The sequence below is a fragment of the Aulonocara sp. 'chitande type north' Nkhata Bay genome, linkage group LG11 (assembly GCF_057382095.1).
Source record: "Aulonocara sp. 'chitande type north' Nkhata Bay isolate Kocher_YH1m ecotype deep benthic linkage group LG11, A_spYH_male_GT1.1, whole genome shotgun sequence".
NCBI classification, from domain to species: Eukaryota; Metazoa; Chordata; class Actinopteri; order Cichliformes; family Cichlidae; genus Aulonocara; species Aulonocara sp. 'chitande type north' Nkhata Bay.
Window position 1 is genome coordinate 12,187,175 of NC_141354.1, and position 17,989 is coordinate 12,205,163.

Genomic DNA, 17,989 nt, shown 5'->3' on the forward strand with positions numbered 1-17,989 from the left:
AACCCCGGAGCAAGCACCAAAGTTCCGCCCTCACTGCTTTCTAACATAAAATGAATCCCTATTACATGGATTTTCTATCCTCTTAAAGAACTGAAGATAAATACATATAGCAATGAAAAATGTCCCGTTACATGAGTGTTTTACACAAAATAACATTAATGTGGTCATTCCCTCACAGGGGTGCCACATAAACAAACTTCTTTTCATTATTTATTTATTAAGCCTTGGAACAGCGAGTGTGTATAACTGAGGGAAGGAATTGTGAATTGGCCATCTTCTGTGCAGATCTCATTAAAATGACTTCGACTAAAATTAGCATGGAATCTTAATTTGGCTGGAAAGTTAATTAATCCACATAACTTTCAAGGAAGGCTCGTAAAGACCTGCGCTCATATGGCTGTAATACGTTATTGGAGACTTTTGCAATGGAAATGCTTAGTCTTCCAGCCACCCAGGAGTATTTAGTAAGCAAAATGGCCTTTTCAACACCGCATCTTGTCCCCTTTTCAAATTTCTTAACGCCTACCACTTATTCCAAGCAGGCGGTCGAAATGAGGCACACTGGAAATTGCTCCTGTTTTATCCATGTCGCTTTACACCCCAGCTTTTATAACGTAACGTGGCAAGCATTACACGATGAGGGACTAATGATATATTTTCTCAGCTGGAACGTGGGAATTGCACCGCGGACCCAAAACAGTGTCGAGTCTCAGTAAATTAGTGTGTGCCGCTAAGTGAAAAGTGAACCACTTGCCAGATCTGTGTTGGCTTGGGACCCATAGGGAAGCTGCTGTGCTACATAATGGGAGCGAGAGCCTCAGGAGATGCTGAACGTATGGGGAAAGGAAGCCCACTGTCAGCGAGAAGTAAGCAAGATACTCTGCAAAACCAGACTTCACCCTCTGACAGCTCGGAAATATCCATTTTAATAAGGGGGAAAAGTGGATTTGGCCAGACATGTTCATCCCTCCATGGAAACCCATCTGTCCTGGTGTGAGGCGACACCCTCACCCTGACTTCTAACCAAAGGGTTGAGCGCAGCAGACTTCTTCACACCAATCGGCTCCACAGAATGTATCTGCAGTTTTCTCCTCAGTCTGCTGACTGCTTTACTTTCTCTAAATAAATCAGCCTTTTTGACAACATGTAATGTATTTATTTATTTTTTAATCCCATCCTGTCTGGCCGCTTTTGCAATCAGGATTGTGATCTAAATGCATTGTGGTGCCACACATTTTGCTTTTGCAAAAACAGCTACATCTCTACAGGCTCCTCTTTTTCATGCAAATCTTTTATCTGTTTATTTTTTCATTTCTATTTGTGTTATTTCAAGTATTGAATTATAAGTGCTATAGTATGACGATGTCTAAGGCAATACAGCCAAGAGACAAAACAAAGGAGGTGGGGTAAAATATAAGGATAGAGTACAAATAGAAATGCACAATGTTATTGTATTCATTCATGCTCCCATTCTTTTGTACTCTACAGAATTCTAAATACTCATGCTCAAACCTCAAACCTATAAACATGATCTCTTTTCGGCTGATCTGCCAATATCTGCTGCTATAAAAGACAAAAAATACTGGCCTGTCTAATCATAACACCTACAGGAGCCGCTGAGCCGTGGAAACCCATACCATGAAGCTCCTGGTGCACAGTTTTTGTGCTGATGTTCATGCAAAAGGAGGTTTGCGTCAGGACTCATTGACTCTGCTCTGAGGTCATGTGGTTCCTTCCACTTTGCAAAAATACCGCTTACAACTGATTGTGGAATATTTAGGAAGAAATTTCACAAATTGCCTTTGTTCTATTACATGATCATATTGGATTCCAGTGAGCATTTGTGAAGGCAGACTACACGACTAGGTTCTTGGCTTTATACACCTGTGGCAATAAGACTAAAAACAACTGAGTTGATAGACTGCTGTGGGCCCCGATAGTGCAGCTTCTGATTGAGGAAAGTTTTTTCGCTGCATACAAATAGGTCCAGTGGTGAACACTGGACATAGGACAGACAGTAAAATTACCCTAGTATCCCAGGGTCCATACGCCAAAGAGCATTACTTGCTAATATCAAATATTTCTTAAAGGCAGTGGAGGGATGACTGGAATTATAGGAAAAATTCATTTAGGAAGGACACTCATAATTCAACTGCCACCATAGATTAATTCTATATTTCTGATGTTACCTCCATGCAGTCCATGCAGTTCAGTTTGTAGGAAAAGATAACTCATAGTACTTCATATTCTTTTCTCAGTGCTGCAGCTGATTGTCTGCTCAGTAAACTCAGAGTTAAACACAACAGATACACTGCCCTGGATGTGTAATCTGGCTAAAATGACAAATGAAAAATGTTTAGAAAAATGCAGCTGGCAAAAGCTGTTAATTATTTGTACTATCACTACTTAAAATACTTTCAATAACAAAATATTTGCTACCAATAAAGACTTCTTTGATGGTTGCTTAAGCTGTTTTTTTTTCAGTTACAAGAAATGCACACAAAGGATCCAACTCTACATTGGTTAACTTAAATTTAAATGTTTAAGTGAGCCACATTAGCTTTTTTATGATTTTGATTATAATGGGGCCTTATTTAAAACACATGGATGTAGTAATATTCAACAGCTGCGCCGCTCTGCCTCAGGGGCATTCTTTGTTCGGCTAGGAGGAAGGGAAAAAGGGGAAAGGAAAAGAAAAACTTCCACATGCTAACATTTACACAGTGATTTCTTTTAATTGCACTCTACTTTTTAATTTGCCATGGACTAATGCTTTAAAAAAAAAAAAAAAAAAGAAAGAAAGAAAGAACTGGTGGCATTTTATTGAAGTCATGCCTTGCACCGGACCAAGTTTTCCTGATTGCTGTGGCCTTGTAGCCTGGCTTTTTCCTACCTGACAGCCTGCATTATTCCTATCATTTGCTAAGTCAAACATGCCATAAAGTATTTCGACTCAGTAAGATGAAGGGAACGCACTGACTGGGTGAGCTTCCTCTGGGTTCACTGATGGATTGATAGATTCACTGGGTGAGGGGAAAAGATAAAAAAGGAATCCTGTTTGAAAGTGGGCTTGAAGTGGATATGCAAACGGCCTCTCATTTTCTTTAAAGAGAAAGGAGAAGAATGTTAAACTGACTGTAATCTAAGCAGCTAGAAGGCAGGTGTAATATTTAGTTAAACACTTCCAGTCATTAATAAAACATCTGTTAAAGCTGTGAAAATACACCAGAGCTGATTAGATGCATATATATATATATATATATATATATATATATATATGTCGAATTGCTGCTTAGCTAAGAATTTGATCTAATCCTTTCACAACACCCCTCAAAGTTTTGACTTGACCTAAGCCTGTACATGCTAAAAATGTGCAAGATCAAACATCTATGTTTGCAGATATGTTTAGGTTCCATTTCACTCGTTTTTTTCCCCTCCCTGTTTTGTTAAACAACTTCAGGAGGTGGCCTTTTGTAAAACCTGCAATTAAAACCCGGTTCATACTGCCAAAACCTAATTACCCTCCGTTGTTTCTTTCTCGATTAAATGGCCGTTTCTGTTGACTGCTGCTATAACAGTGATTCAATCTTTGCTAGTTTTGCATTTTGCTCCGGCATCTGTTGCTGCTCCGTTCTACACATTTTATCTCTGAAATAAACAGAGGAAGAACTTGGTAAAGTTTAATATAATGGCTGGAAAACTGATCAAAGAAGAACCATGTAGAAAACTGCAACACCAAAAATAAATAGGAAAAAAAAGAGAGCTAACACTGAGGGCAGTGGTTAGACCACTTTTGGGTCAACAAATGTAATTAAATAAACTAGAGGTGCAGGCTTCTATGCCCGACTCCAAGCAACTGACAGTGAGGCTTTAAGGCTGTTGTTTAACGGCTGTGTACGTAGGCCAGGACTCTTTCCTGGTTTGCACAGTATCACAATCTCCTCAGGCCACGGCCCCACAAGGGACAAGGATTCTGGATCCCCCTTTAAAACTTGATGTATACATGACACTTGATCTCCTATATAGTTTTAAATCTATACTACAGACACTGCAAGAATGCAGATTCTGGTATCAATCTGATAGCAAGTAAATACAGGGCCAGTGCTACTGATACCGATACCAATACTTTTAACCTATAAAAAAAGTAGCTTATGTAAGGAATCAGTGTTTCTTGATTTATAAGCTGAATCACATAATGATTTTAATAATTGTGATTGGTATTTTTTTACTTTCCACAGTAATTCGTTAACACAACAAAACACTTTTGTCTCTTTCAGCTTTTCATGTATTTTGTAACTGGGTTCTTTGTAGAGCTGGAATGTAAATGCATCTGCCTCTAAAGCACTTTGGGTCTGCTTCTGCTGTTTAAATGTGCTATAGGTTCATGAAAATAGAGGCGATAGGTAAGGCAAAAGGGTTTTTGACTTTTTTTTTTACAGCGCATGTTTGAGGTATATTTTTTCAGTTCCAAAATATATATATATATTTAACATAATTCAGTGGGCTACATACTAACCTTAGAAGACAGAAACACAGTATCGATTCTGTCGCGCTGGTATCAAGCTGATACCAATACCGGCAATGACATCGATACTATCGATATTTGCACTGATCTGTCCACTTCTGAATCACTGGGTAAACAAGGAAAACCAAAATCAAGCGCCTAAAGCATTTACAGCACTAAAACGTTTGCATCATGTTTTTTCTGTACAGTTTTCATTCATCATTTCATTTCACTTGTGCTCACAAGCAATCACTGGCATCTGAATGAGTGCCACCAGCTGTTCATCGTGTTGCCCTAAGCTTTGAATCGCTTAACAGCAGGGGAATAATGCGCACTTTAATTTGCATTATTTTAATATTTGCTGATTCGCAAAACACTCGCGGTAAGTCTGCAAAAAGATCGGTAAACTCCATCTTCACGTGGAGTCTACGGTACCCCGGAAAGTCCTCCGCCACTTGTTTACTGCACACTCGTACCGTATTTGTTGACATCCTTGATCATGCCACCAAGACAATGTAAACAGATCTGAGGGGTGCTAATCACTCCGGCTGGCTCAGAGTGGATGCTGTGTTTCTGATGAATCGCTTGCGCAGAATAAACAGGAACGCTTCATTAGAGGGGTAAATGGAAAAGTGAGTGTTTATGATCCCAATTACCACCTTTGCTTTAGTGCCTACTTTAATCATAGCCATATTCGTCTTTCTCACTCAGCACTACAAAGCTTCCCACTTCACCACCACACACACAGTCACACACACATACTACAAATAAAACTGAGCTAGACTGAAGCAGTTCTAGCTGCCATGCGATGTGGAAAGGAAAACAACTTTGTCACTTTTACAAGACTGTGTGCTTAAGTTATTGCTATCCCACTTTTTAAAAATCTATTAAATACTTAAGAGCTTTCTTCCAATCCTAAATAATAAGTTTTGTAGAACATGACTCTTCCATTTGCAAATAGCTTAAAAGGGCTCCTCCTTCTCGGCCTTCTCTATGTAGACCGGCTTAAATAGTCAAATAACCTGTGGCACATAACCTTTCTTCATCATTATAGTTAATCACCGTTCATTTCCAGTTTCACAAGAGCCCACAAGATCAAACATGGAGTATTTTCAGCATTTTTCTATGGCATGGTCTGGAACAACAGTTTGGTATAATTGAAACAATATGCAGCATATCAACACTCACAGTTACTGAACCATCACCACAGTTTGCAGTTATCGTGAAAATGATGTGAGCTCTGTTTGCTCTCTGTCGCTGCCAAAGCGAGCGGCATTGCGGCTTCGGTTAGTTATACGATACGCCAGCAACACCATCTTGTGGACACAGCAGGTACACTCAACACACTGGCAACTACTAATCAAGCCGGTCACTCCCAGCGATCTGTAGCCTGTGGTAAACAACGGTGTCTGCTTTTTTTTTTTTTTTTTTTTTTTAAAACCCTCAAAAGTAAATCAACAAGGAGCTACAAACTTCACTGAACTGTTGGCTGTGATGTGATCGTGAAGCTGCATCAAACGTGACATGAAGATGTGTGCGATGGGGAGGAGAAACACTTGCCCCGGCACAGCAAGAACAGGACGGCCTCGGGCTCTTGAATCCTCTATGATAAATTACCCAGACGTTCCCCGCTGTTATGACCAACATTTGATTTGTGGTCTTTGTCTCGGAGGCGGCATTTCCTGTATTTGATACATGTTCAGTTTTTTTTTTTCTTGCATGTTTCTCATTTCACTGTGTTTCTCCCTTTTTCTTGTTGTGCACGCCAACGATGAGGGCTGGGTTCCTAGTATGGTGAGATGCGACAGTTCAAACACGCTGTGGTTCATTAAAGACATCCTGTTGGCTTCCAGAGGGAAAAAAGATTCCAAACCAGCCTGCTGTTGCTCCGGTCTGCCCTCTAAAACCACAATGGCCAGACCACATCAGCGCTGAAGCTGGAAATCACAGGACAATCGTGGGCAACCGTACACACAATGCCATTTTCATTTGTGGTGTGTGTGCAATATTCAATAGCTGATCCAGTATAGACTGCTGCTGTAAGCTGTGCACATGGCTTCCTGTGATGTTTAATGTCACGTTTGTAGTGGCAGGACAGTCACAGAAGCATTAAATACTGATAAATCCCAACTTTACTGTACTTCACACAATGCTGTATTTTGATTTAATGAGACTTTGACTTTGTTTAAAGTCAGAGTAATAAGGGGGAGCGACCGCTAACTGTAACTAAAAGCATTCAGACAGGGAGAAACATGCTTCCCAGTGAGCACAAGGAGAGGTTTGGTTTGGGTAAGTCATGTTGTAATGAGCTGAAGGAGTCACCACCTCGGTTGACTCATAGGAAGAAAGTTGATAGCTGAGGTTGGATCCGAAATTGCTGGGATCCTGGAGAAAACGCAAGAAAAGAAATGAGAGTCGAGGATGATCAAAATCAACCCCTGACCTCGTTGTGGATGCCAGTGATGAGTTAATTTGACAGCTATTTAGGGAACGGTGGTCTCTGAGAGTAAAGATACATTCTTTTCATAAACCCCTTTTGCACTTATTTTTGTGTGTTTCATGTCGCTTCTGTCGAGCAGTGCGTTAGATTAAAGTTGGACAGTGAGACTGTGAAAGCCAGTATATTCCAGTGGATACTTGAGCACTGTTGACTCACAGCAAGACGATGCTAAGTTCTTATCCACCCACAGAAAGGCTGGGGCCTTTCTGTGTGAAGCTTGCATGCTCTTCCCGTGCTTGCGTAGGTTCTCTCCAGATAATCTGGTTTCCTCCCACAGTCCAAAGACATGCATGGGTTAGGTTAATTGGCAGTAGGTATGAATGGGAACACACCTACAAACATGATACATTGTTCAAAAATACTTTTCATCAGAGCATAGCATCAAGTCAGTAAGTGGCAGAGGGGGTTGTTGATGTCAGTTTCAGCTGCTTTGATGTTAATGAAAGCAACAACAGGTGCACTATATGGGCAAAAGTGAGATAAAGCCCCAAACTAGGAATGCTTTAACAGGTGGAGGCCACTGACATTTTTTCGCTCCACATCTTTTATGACTGTTTTTTTTTTTTTTTTTTTTCATTTGGCTAGGCTCAGTGTCACTACTGGTAGCATTAGGCCATTCATGGATTGCACAGAAGTTGGATCGGTAGTGCAACTCCTCCAGGATGCCACATTAATATAAGTGCTATTACCAGAAGGTTTGCCATGTCTCCCAGCACAATCTCAAGAGCATGGAGGAGATTCCAGGAGACAGACAGCTACTCTAGGTGAGCTGGACAGGGCCGCAGAAGGTCCTGAACCCAACAGCAGGACCGGATATTTTGCTCCTTCTTCCATGGAGGGATGGATGAGCTACAAAATGACCTCCAGATCACTGGTGTGAATGTTTCTGACCAAACAATCAGAAACATAGTTCTGACGTCCTCTAGTGGGCCCTGTGCTCACTGAACAGCACCGTCTGGCATTTGCCGTAGAATACCAGAATCAGCAGCTGGACCACTGGTGCCCTGTGCTTTTCCAGGACCGCATGACTGGTTTTATTGTGGGTCAGTGATGGGATGGGGAGGCATATTCATGGAGGGACTAACAGACCTCTACAGGCTAGGCAACAACACCCTGACTGCCATTAGGTATCAGGATGAAATTCTTGATGGGTATCTCCTGTTGCCGGGCAATGCACAGCCTCATGTGACGAGAGTATGTAAGCAGTTCCTTGAGGATGAAGGAATTACTACCATTGACTGGCCCCCATGCTCACCTGACCTAAATCCAATAGAACACCCCTGGAACATTATGTTTTAGTCCATCCAATGCAGTCAGATTGCACCTCAGACAAATCCAGGAGCTCAGTGATACCCTGGTACAGATCTGAGATGAGACCCCTTAGGACACCATCAGTAGTCTCCTTAGGGCATAGATACCCCCACTGAGATCTGATGTGTTTTCAAAGTGTTCCTTTAATTTTCTGAGCAGTGCATTTGTTAAGAATCTTATTTATTTGATATATTTCTCAGGAGGAGATCAAAGCAGATCTATGCAGAGATCTAACATACTTAGATCGAGCAGGTGGACAGAAGAGAAATCCAATTTCATGTTCATGCAACCAAAAATTATTTATATGTGATGACTTTACTTCATCCATCCACATTCTTGCCCTTATCTAATTCAGGGCCACATGGGGGCTGAATGCCAGCTGTCGCAGGGCAAAAAGTGGGGCACCCTGAACTTTGTGCGTCACAGTGGCTAACACAGAAAGAAAAAGCTTAATGCTGTATGTGTTAACAGCTATGATAGTGTGCCTGCTGTTAATGCTAGCACTGGGATAATTTGTGTGTAATTACCACTGCCAGCAACCCCCGCTTGTGTTACAAGTTATTTGACCTATTAACCAGCTTGTTGCAACTACAGATTTCCAATCAGTGTGATTCCACTTTGCCTGTTTAATGAGTTTACTTATTTCAGTGTCTGACCTTGCTTTTCTTTGTATCATTCCTTCACCATTTAATGTGGACTATGTAAGCGCCTTAATATCAGCTATTCTCATATTTAAAGGCTGCAATGACAAACTGTACAATGTCTGAATGTGTTGTTGCCGTGTAGCATTTAATACCAGGAAAGGTGAGTAATTTGAATTATCAGCAGACAGATAAAGAGCAACAGTTTAGTAGTAGAGCAGAAAGCTCAAATTGTTAAACAGACCAAAAGTACAGCAACAATACATTACTTGTAAATTCTCTGCATAAGTGCTAGAAACAGTATACGCAGAGCTGCAGTTAAACAACTTGAATGAGTTCAAGTATTCATGTATGCAGTGGAAGTGTGTGTATGTGTGTGTGTGGTGCAATACAGTAGCTGTGTACCCAGGGCTCTGATCCAAACAGCTGGTACCCATCTGTTTCTTCTTCTACTCCTGCGGCCTGTGGCTCAGGGAGTGAGGTGCACTGGCATGCGGTGTCTGGGTCTGGACCAGTAGTAGGGAGGTATGCACTGCAGGAGTGTGCGTGTGTGTATGAGTGTGGTTTATGGCGAGTGAGCGCTCCTGTGTGTGTATATGTGGTTTCGCACTAAACTCCTGTATATGTGTATGGACTCGTGGGTATATACAGCCATGTGTGTGGGTTACGCGTGTTTGTGTATGACTCTGGCCGGCGCCGCATCCTGCATGCCTGTGTGGTGTGACTATGTGCGCACGAGTGTGTTTGGTGGTTACCAATAAGTACAATATATATCCACTTTAATATTGTTGATACCCAGTCGTACCTTACAGCAAACATATCTCAAAGCACTCTGCTGCCCTCTTACTGCCTGCGCAAACTCTCCCATGATGCAGTCTGCTCCAAAAATGACTCACTGCGGAGACGCGTTCAGTCTTTCCATTTGTTGTTTATGTAAATCATATAGACTTGAACATAACGTTTGCCATACCGTTCCAGATTTCCGTCATTACTTTATGGCTTTACTGCCGTGATCGCTGTCTGAAAATATGTGCTTTCCATCACACAAACACATAAAAAATAAGACTCTTATGATGCTTTAAGCAGAAAAAGGCTCACGGTGGGTAAGGTGGTATTTCCGCTGGGTGAAGAAGTAGATGCCTGGAGAATGTTGAGTGCTTGAGGAATAAGATGATCTTTATTGATGTGGCAAATGTTATGTCTGAGGCTTTGAGGATAAAACAAGGTTCCTTCCAATTGGTTTAATAAGACTGTTCTCATGAGGAATTGGTTAAATAATCCATGACCTGCACTGAACTTAGTCCCAATTTTTGTAGCTTTTGAGGAATTTTTTTTCAAAATTCCACTGGAGGGCAGTGTTGGATGGCTGCCTGAGAATTTTTGGCTGCTGCAGGTGACTGTGAATTTTGTGTGTGTGATTGTAAAAGAAGAGACATCATCAGATGCAGTCTGTTTTGTTCTTTCTTGTCTAATCTTAAAACACAGTAGGCCTACAAGGCGCAGTCCCAGCACTCAACTTTCTTGTCATTTCTTTAAGTAGTCTTCAGCAATAGTGGACATTCAAAGCTCTATGGATGTTGGCTGCCTTTTGTTCTGTTCTCTGTCAAGACGTTCCCACACTGCTTCAATAATACTGAGGTCTGGGCTGTGAGAAGGCCAATCCATGACTGATAATATTTCATTGTGTGTTTTTCTATCCGTGTATGCTTTTACTGCATTATGATTTTTAGAGCTGCTACTTCTTTTGTCTGTGTGTTCTGCTTCCTCCAGTGTTTTAAGGACACACTGCACACCATGCTGAGTGAGATAAGTTTATCTAGCAGCTCTTTGGGAATCACCTTGTTGGTGCAAAAATACTGTTTTATGCCTGTCAAACTCTATTATCTTTTTTGTACATCAAAATAAATAAATTGGAACAGTTTCTTTGTAACAGGCTGCTACCAACAAAGTACCTAAGACACAACTTAAAATTGGTTCTTTTCTTAGTTTTCCTATTATGTGTAGACAACAACACAACACAACAAGGAGGCTTTTTTATGCCTGAGTGATTCATAGGTGAGTGTTAAGTGGCTTAACAAACAAATATTTATCTGAAAATGAGTGAAAAATCACCCAATGCCCAAATAAGAACTTTGAATGACCTTTAGAAAGCTCAGAAAAGTACTGCTCAAGACCACTTGACTTCTGACCTTTACACAGAATTGTAAGCACTAGTGTACGATGCCCCACCTTGTGATGTAACCCACTGAGGTCACCTGAAGCACGGTCTGAGTGGAGGAAACTCATTTATCAAGACTACACTGTACATATGCCACCATTCTATTGATGGTTGTTACCGTGGACATAGGCCTCTTTTACTCCTTTTTCAAACTTCTTCTTGGTCCAGAATGTAAACACTGATATCCTCAAAAGATCATTCTTTATCCTTTATGTAAAGATGTAAAGCCTCTTGGATGAGAAGTGGAAAAAAAACTTAAAGAGGTCAAGTTGCCTTCTCTTTCAAGTTCTTTAGGCCACTGCACAATCAGACTTAATGGTAAATATTAGGAAAAAATACAGAATGCAAAAAAATGGAACTCTTAAAAATGACACGAAAAATGAACACAAACCAATACAAATGATTGCAGACACAGAAAAAACTAAAGGAAAACAAAAAAACCTTCTTTTTTACTTAACTGAAAAAAAAAAGAGCCAAACAAAGCAGTTATAAAAATAGACAAAATAACAGGAGAATGACATGAAAACATAACACATAAAGCTGTAATGGCACACAAAACACCTGCAAACAATTTTCTATTTTGGTTTTGATAGAGTTGTTCCAGATAAGTGGGAGACTGTTTCTCGATAATCTGTCCACATGAAAACATGCTGTTTGAGTGGGTGGAGGTGACGTGAGCTTCTTGTAAAACAGCTGATCTGATCTGACCTGCTGGCACCCGTCCCAGCATTTCTTGTTTAACACAAATTTACTGGTACTGAGGGACATCTGACCACTAAACCTCTTGTGGTAATCATGCAGACCGACCAGCAGTGAGACAAATAAGGGACATTGAGGAGGAAATCAGGCCACTGCTGAACTTAAAAGAAAAAAATACATTTACTTGCTGTCAGAGTCCGTTTAGATGTAATGCAGATAATGTTTCAGTTATAAATTATGAATGCAGTACAAAATGCACAACATCTGTGGACTGATGAATAATTCCAGGAGTAATTAATGCAGAGACAAAAACAACAAGTAAAAACTTCAACTGGATGCAGAGTGAGGACATCTAATGAGTAGCTAGGAGACACCAAACAAGCAGCAGAAAAACCCTAATGGCTAACAGAGAGACTCCTGACTGTGTCCTGTGTTTTGCTGACAGTTACTTTAATTTACTTTTACTGTAAATCTATAGTAGGACTTACAAAATCACAAACTTAATGTCGTATTTTCTCTTTTTTTCCCTAATTTTATTAAGAAGCTGAATGTCTGCTGGAGGAATTCTTCCATTTGCAATTGAGAAAAAACAGAACTGACCATAAATCAAGGGTATTAAAATAATTTTAAAAAAGTTTTTTGTTGTTTTTGTTCTATTTTTAAATGGTTTTTGCATCACCAAATGTAGTTATCTTCATAGTAATGTTGCTCATTATTCCATCTATGACTTCTGTCCAAAAAGATTAATATGGGATTTGTAATGGGTAATACTTTGTGAAATCTACTGTCAATACCTGTGGGACACACACTGTATTAAACCATATGTCTCACACAACTGAGGAAATGCATATCATGACTTTTAGTATGTTATTATGAATAGTTGTTTATAAACTCTACATTCCAAATAAAAAATGGTTAAAAAATCCAAACACTGATTACTTAGTTTAGCTTTCTAAATACATTTAGAACAACTAGAAAATATCTGGTGTGTCAAAAATGTTAAATGGCAGCAAAAGTAGCACCCTGAGTAGTGAACTGGAGCTCTAGAGACAGCAAAGCAGCTGCAGCTGACACAATGAACCCAGGAGGAGTCTCAATACTCTTCGCTGTACGTGCAACCTTACAGTAAGAGCCAATCAAAATCTCTGTAAGTATAGATCCAGTGAGTTCTAAACATAAAAAGGCTAGGTGTCACTTAATGGCCCTACGACTGCTATTACCAAGTCACATGACCTTAATCGTGGCTCAGTTTTCATGCTGCCATTGTCCCTGACTGTCCCATGCAAGGCCACATGGGTTGGCTGGAAGACTGTTTACTTAGCCTGGCAGGGCGAAGGACACTGTCTCAGCTGAACTATGGACACGCAAACACATACATATACTGATACTGATAAGCACTCACTGACGCATCACCCTCCCTACCCCGGATCCAACGCCACCTCCAACGCTTACCTCCCCTCTGATGTGGACATCGGGTCAGCTGGAGGCGCAGTCGAAGATTGCAGCGGTCCCAGATCAGATGTACAAACTGGAACACTTTCACATGTTGCTTGTCTGTGTTTATTGTGCTATGGTGTGTTGATATCTGTGCATTCCTGTATTATCCTTTTGTGTTACACATTTCGATGTTTTTTTTCCTCGCTACCTAGCCTGACCTGTCTCCCCAATGTGATGTTTGTGTGTTGTATGTACGGTCGGCAAGGTCTGTCATCTCGGTTGTGGGCAAAAGACCTGCAACTGACAAATAAAGGCTATCTCATCTCATCTCAGTTGTCGTGCTAAACCACTAAACTAGTAGTGCAGGCAATGCACTAGAAAATTTCATTCACAGCAACTGTTATAGTGGATACACACAAGTTTCAGCTTGTCATGCAGTGGTAGCATCGTTGTGCAGCAATGAATGCGACTCTTGCTTTGTAGTCCGAGGTCTTTGAGATAAGAACTGTAGTTGAGGAGCTTTTGTGTTTTAAGTCAGCATGTGTGCTGCGAGAAAATCAAGGCCATATTTTAAATAAGACTGGAAACCTGTTCTTTTTAAGGATAAAGTGTTTAATATCTAATCTTCTTATTATCAATACAATCTAGTTTTTTTTAGATCAGTATTACTTCTGTCTTGATAGTTATAGCAGCTCGGTACACTCAGAATTTAAAGGGTGGTTTCAGACTCCACCTTAATGAGAACAGCTGTTGTCAAATAAAAGCAAAATGCAGTCTATGAAATGTTTAGTCTGATGCCATTCAAGTCCACAGCTCTATTGTTCTTTCCAGCTCACCTGAACATCCTGCACGTGTAACTGCAGTGACATGTACAAATCTGGATGATAGGAAGACTGAGGTATTTGTCACTTAAAAGATAACCAAGTTCTCACTGACAAACAGAGGTGAGCAGGATACTAACAGTGGGTCTTGAAAGCAGCCATCAGCTTCAGCTGGATGATTTGTTCATCTTTTTCGAGTAGTTTTTTTTCCTATTGTCAGAGATTTTCATTGACTGAAAACTCTTTTTCCTGAGATCTATTGCTTAACTATCATTCTTTCTGGTATATCTGAAATCTTGTATTCCTATAAACAGCTTATGTCATGGTCCTGGGTTGGTGATCCAGTGTTTTGAGGTTTTGGGTTAGTTATTCTCTTTGAATGATGGTTTTCTGTTTGTATTGTATTTATAGTTTCTGGTTTCTAGGTTTTCTGTTTCTGTGCCTCCCCTGTGTTCCTGGTGTCATGTCTCTAGTGAAGGGTTTGTTCTGTATTCTTATTTTCCTTATTTGTCTCCGTGTGTTGTATGCTTGTCTTGGTTTTCTGCCACTATGTCTTCCCTGTGTTCCGTGTCTAGTTCCTTTTGTCTCTGTGGTTCATATTTCCTCTGTTCCCAAGTCTGTCATGTTTCCACGTCTCAGTGTCTAGTCTGCATCTTTATGTCATGCTTCCTGTTTTATTTTGATAGCCCCTGTCCTGTGTTAGTGTGTCTAGTTTTGCTTTCGCCTTGTCTCATTATGTCTGATTAGTCCCAGCTGTTTACCTGTATTCAAGTTCTCCACAGCACAATAAAAGCTGCCTCCCTTAGATCATCAAATGTCCTGCATTTGGGTCCTGTCTCCTACCGTCCACACAGCTGTAGCTTTGACAGCTTAAATCTGTACTGTCTCAGAGTATTTCTCCTTATATTACCACTAACACAAAGTTCTCTCTGCGCCTGAAATACTGCTTATATGGATTATGGCGTAATATCCAGGATAAGATTACATTTTGTGCTTTGGACCTGCCACATTTCATAAAGCAAGCATGTATTCATGAGAATAATGTGAAAACATTAAAAAACATGTTTTACTACCTGTAAACTACCTGATGTTTCAGCACTTTTTCCTATTAGTCTGCATTAACAAGCCTCTTAATGCATTAGTGGTGCTGTGACATGAGATACAGGATTATGATACCTGAAGTGACACCCCCCCCATTCTGGTGAATTTTTATGCACCACTTTCAGCCTTTTTGCATCAATAAATGAAGGAAATGAGGCTCCGGGTGGCAATACATACTGATATATAATGCAGTGAGTCATTCTCTATTGCTTTCGAACAAATATTCTCAAATTTTGTCATTTATTATCATCCCTGCTGAGTCCAGACACACGTAGACATGATATTACTCTTTTGTGTTATTTTGTGTTCCCCTTTTTCCAGATGTGAGTCAGAGCTTCAACAGACAATAACTCAGCTTGTTCGATAAATCCATTTAATTAAATTCATTAAACCCTGGACCTTTCATAGCCGTGATACGTTTTAGCATATCAGGCGCAAAGTAGCATCACAGCTGAGCAGATGGTGGTGCAGAGTCAAGTGGTGACCTTGGTGTGTTATGGAGTCTTATCTTTCTCAGACTTCGCTGAAATTCAGCTTAAATTTGTGCTATGCTTCCACTGAAATCCAGCTACTCAATGCTAATTTGCACTAAGTTAACCTTCCAAACATACAGTGACTCAACACAATGCAGATTTAAAGCTAGATAGAGCACACACACGCGCGCGCGTGCGCACACAAAAAGAGTCCCCATATTCTAAGGCACACGCGCCCATATTTGTTTTCAAACTCCATTGCGGTTTATTTCACAACTCAAACATTTAGTAAACAATTAAGCAAATAAAAGTAAACTGCAATAAATTACAGGTAGTAACTACTAAGTCTTTTACGCTACGTCCACACCTACACAGGTATTTTTTAAAACGCAGCTGTTTATATGCGTTTGTACCTTTAGCCCAAATGGAAAAGAAACTTATAAAAGACTTGCATAAGATGTGGCCTACTTCATATAGTGAATCATATAAGGCTTATATGATTTACTCATGAAAGTGGCCACTTTCTCATTACTTTTATATATTGTTTTAGTAAGGCTCTGCCCCACACTTTGGGAACCTCTGATTTAACCTTCAACACTTTACTGTTTTGGGAAGGACGGGCTCTTAAAATCATAGTACATAAAAATGCAGAAAGGGGGTGCCAAGCGAAGTCGTTATGGATCTATTCCTTAAGAGACTCACATGTTTTGTTTCTGTATTTGTTTACTGTATAATGACCCTAGCATTACGTAACAGTGTATTATTTGAATGGTCCAAAACTCATCTCAATAGACTACAGCGACATGTATGTTTCAGTGCAGTAAAATAGGAGCTTGTGATAATTACTGTGTAAAATCAAACCAGTTAACTGCTTTTCTTCTAGTTAATCATTAGTCTAAACCCTCGCAGACAGCGGCTGTGTCATCACAGTTTCTTACTCTCTCCTTTGCAGTAGCCTGCAGACAATACACTATTCAGTCCGGGACAAGCAGGCAAACTAATCGAACAGTGAGTCATGCAGCGTTTCACCGCAGCACCAGACCCTGCTGGTGGAGGAACGCTGTTAATTGCTTTGGATCGGAGCACAAACCCAACATCAGCTCCGACGTGCGGACTGAGCGTCTAGAGAAGGACTGTTCAGTTTCTCTCGGAGTAATTAAGATCGGAAGCTGCACTTTAGAGTTGTTGTTGTTGTTTTTTTTGTTTTTTTTGAGGGGGTGTGAGTTAACGACTGCGCGAAGGATCACCGACCTTTGAATTCAGTGGTGTCGCCATGCAGTGGAGGATGGATGAAAGAGAGCGAGCGGGGCGGGAGAAATATCACAGATGATGCGGATTCTGCACGGCGGGTTGTCTCTTCAGCCTCTTCCAGCAGCAGCCCTGCCTCCTGTAAAAGGTGTGGCTATCGTGGCTGTCGGCGACTTTATTTGTTTTGGTTGGCGACATCCTGCAGGGCGCATAGTGAAGCACTGGCACTCATGGCTGTTTAACAGGCGTTTACGCACTGATCCAGCTCAGCAGTAAGGTAAGACAATGCCGGTGTCCGGTCCTGTGCGTGGGTTGGGTTGGAAGAAACTGGTAGGTTTGGGTGACAGCACAGGAGTGTAGCAATAACTTGACTCAGTGAGCTTTGCAGAGAGATTTTGGGCTTAGGTTGTTGCAGGTGCGTCCACCTTGTGGAGAAATTCTGCGTTGCTTAAGGTACTCAGCAAAACCGTACATCATTACAATCCTGAGCTAGAGGACAGCGTGCTCCCGATGATACATTTCAGTATTTTCAGATGGAAAATGTATCGGTGGTAGCCTGACTTATACTGTAATTCAACACCACAGGAAACTGTGTGTGTGTGTTCTGTAATGGAGGCAAGCTGAAGTGAGACTTTCTTTCTCTAGTGTGGAAACATTTTTTTTTACCACAGGTAAACACTGAAACAGTCCAAAAACAAACATTTCTAAAATGAAATCGCTGAAGGAGTATATTCCTGCTTTGAAGTGTTTTCCAATTCTTACCTTGAGTAAATCTGCAGGAAAAAAAAGGTAAACCTCTACTGCAGAGACAATATTTGCTGTGTCGACATGGAAACAAACAGATTAATTAAACCAGCTTCGATGCTATAACTTGGCAGCCCATTTATTAACCTGGTTACAGTAGCCTGTGTTGTCATGGCATCAGTATCCAAAGGCTGGATAGCTTGACAGGAATTTACATGTGCAGCATGATAACTTCACAGGGGACTGAGCTCTGCTCTCAGGTCAGCTGTGACTACTAGAGGCATGTGACACC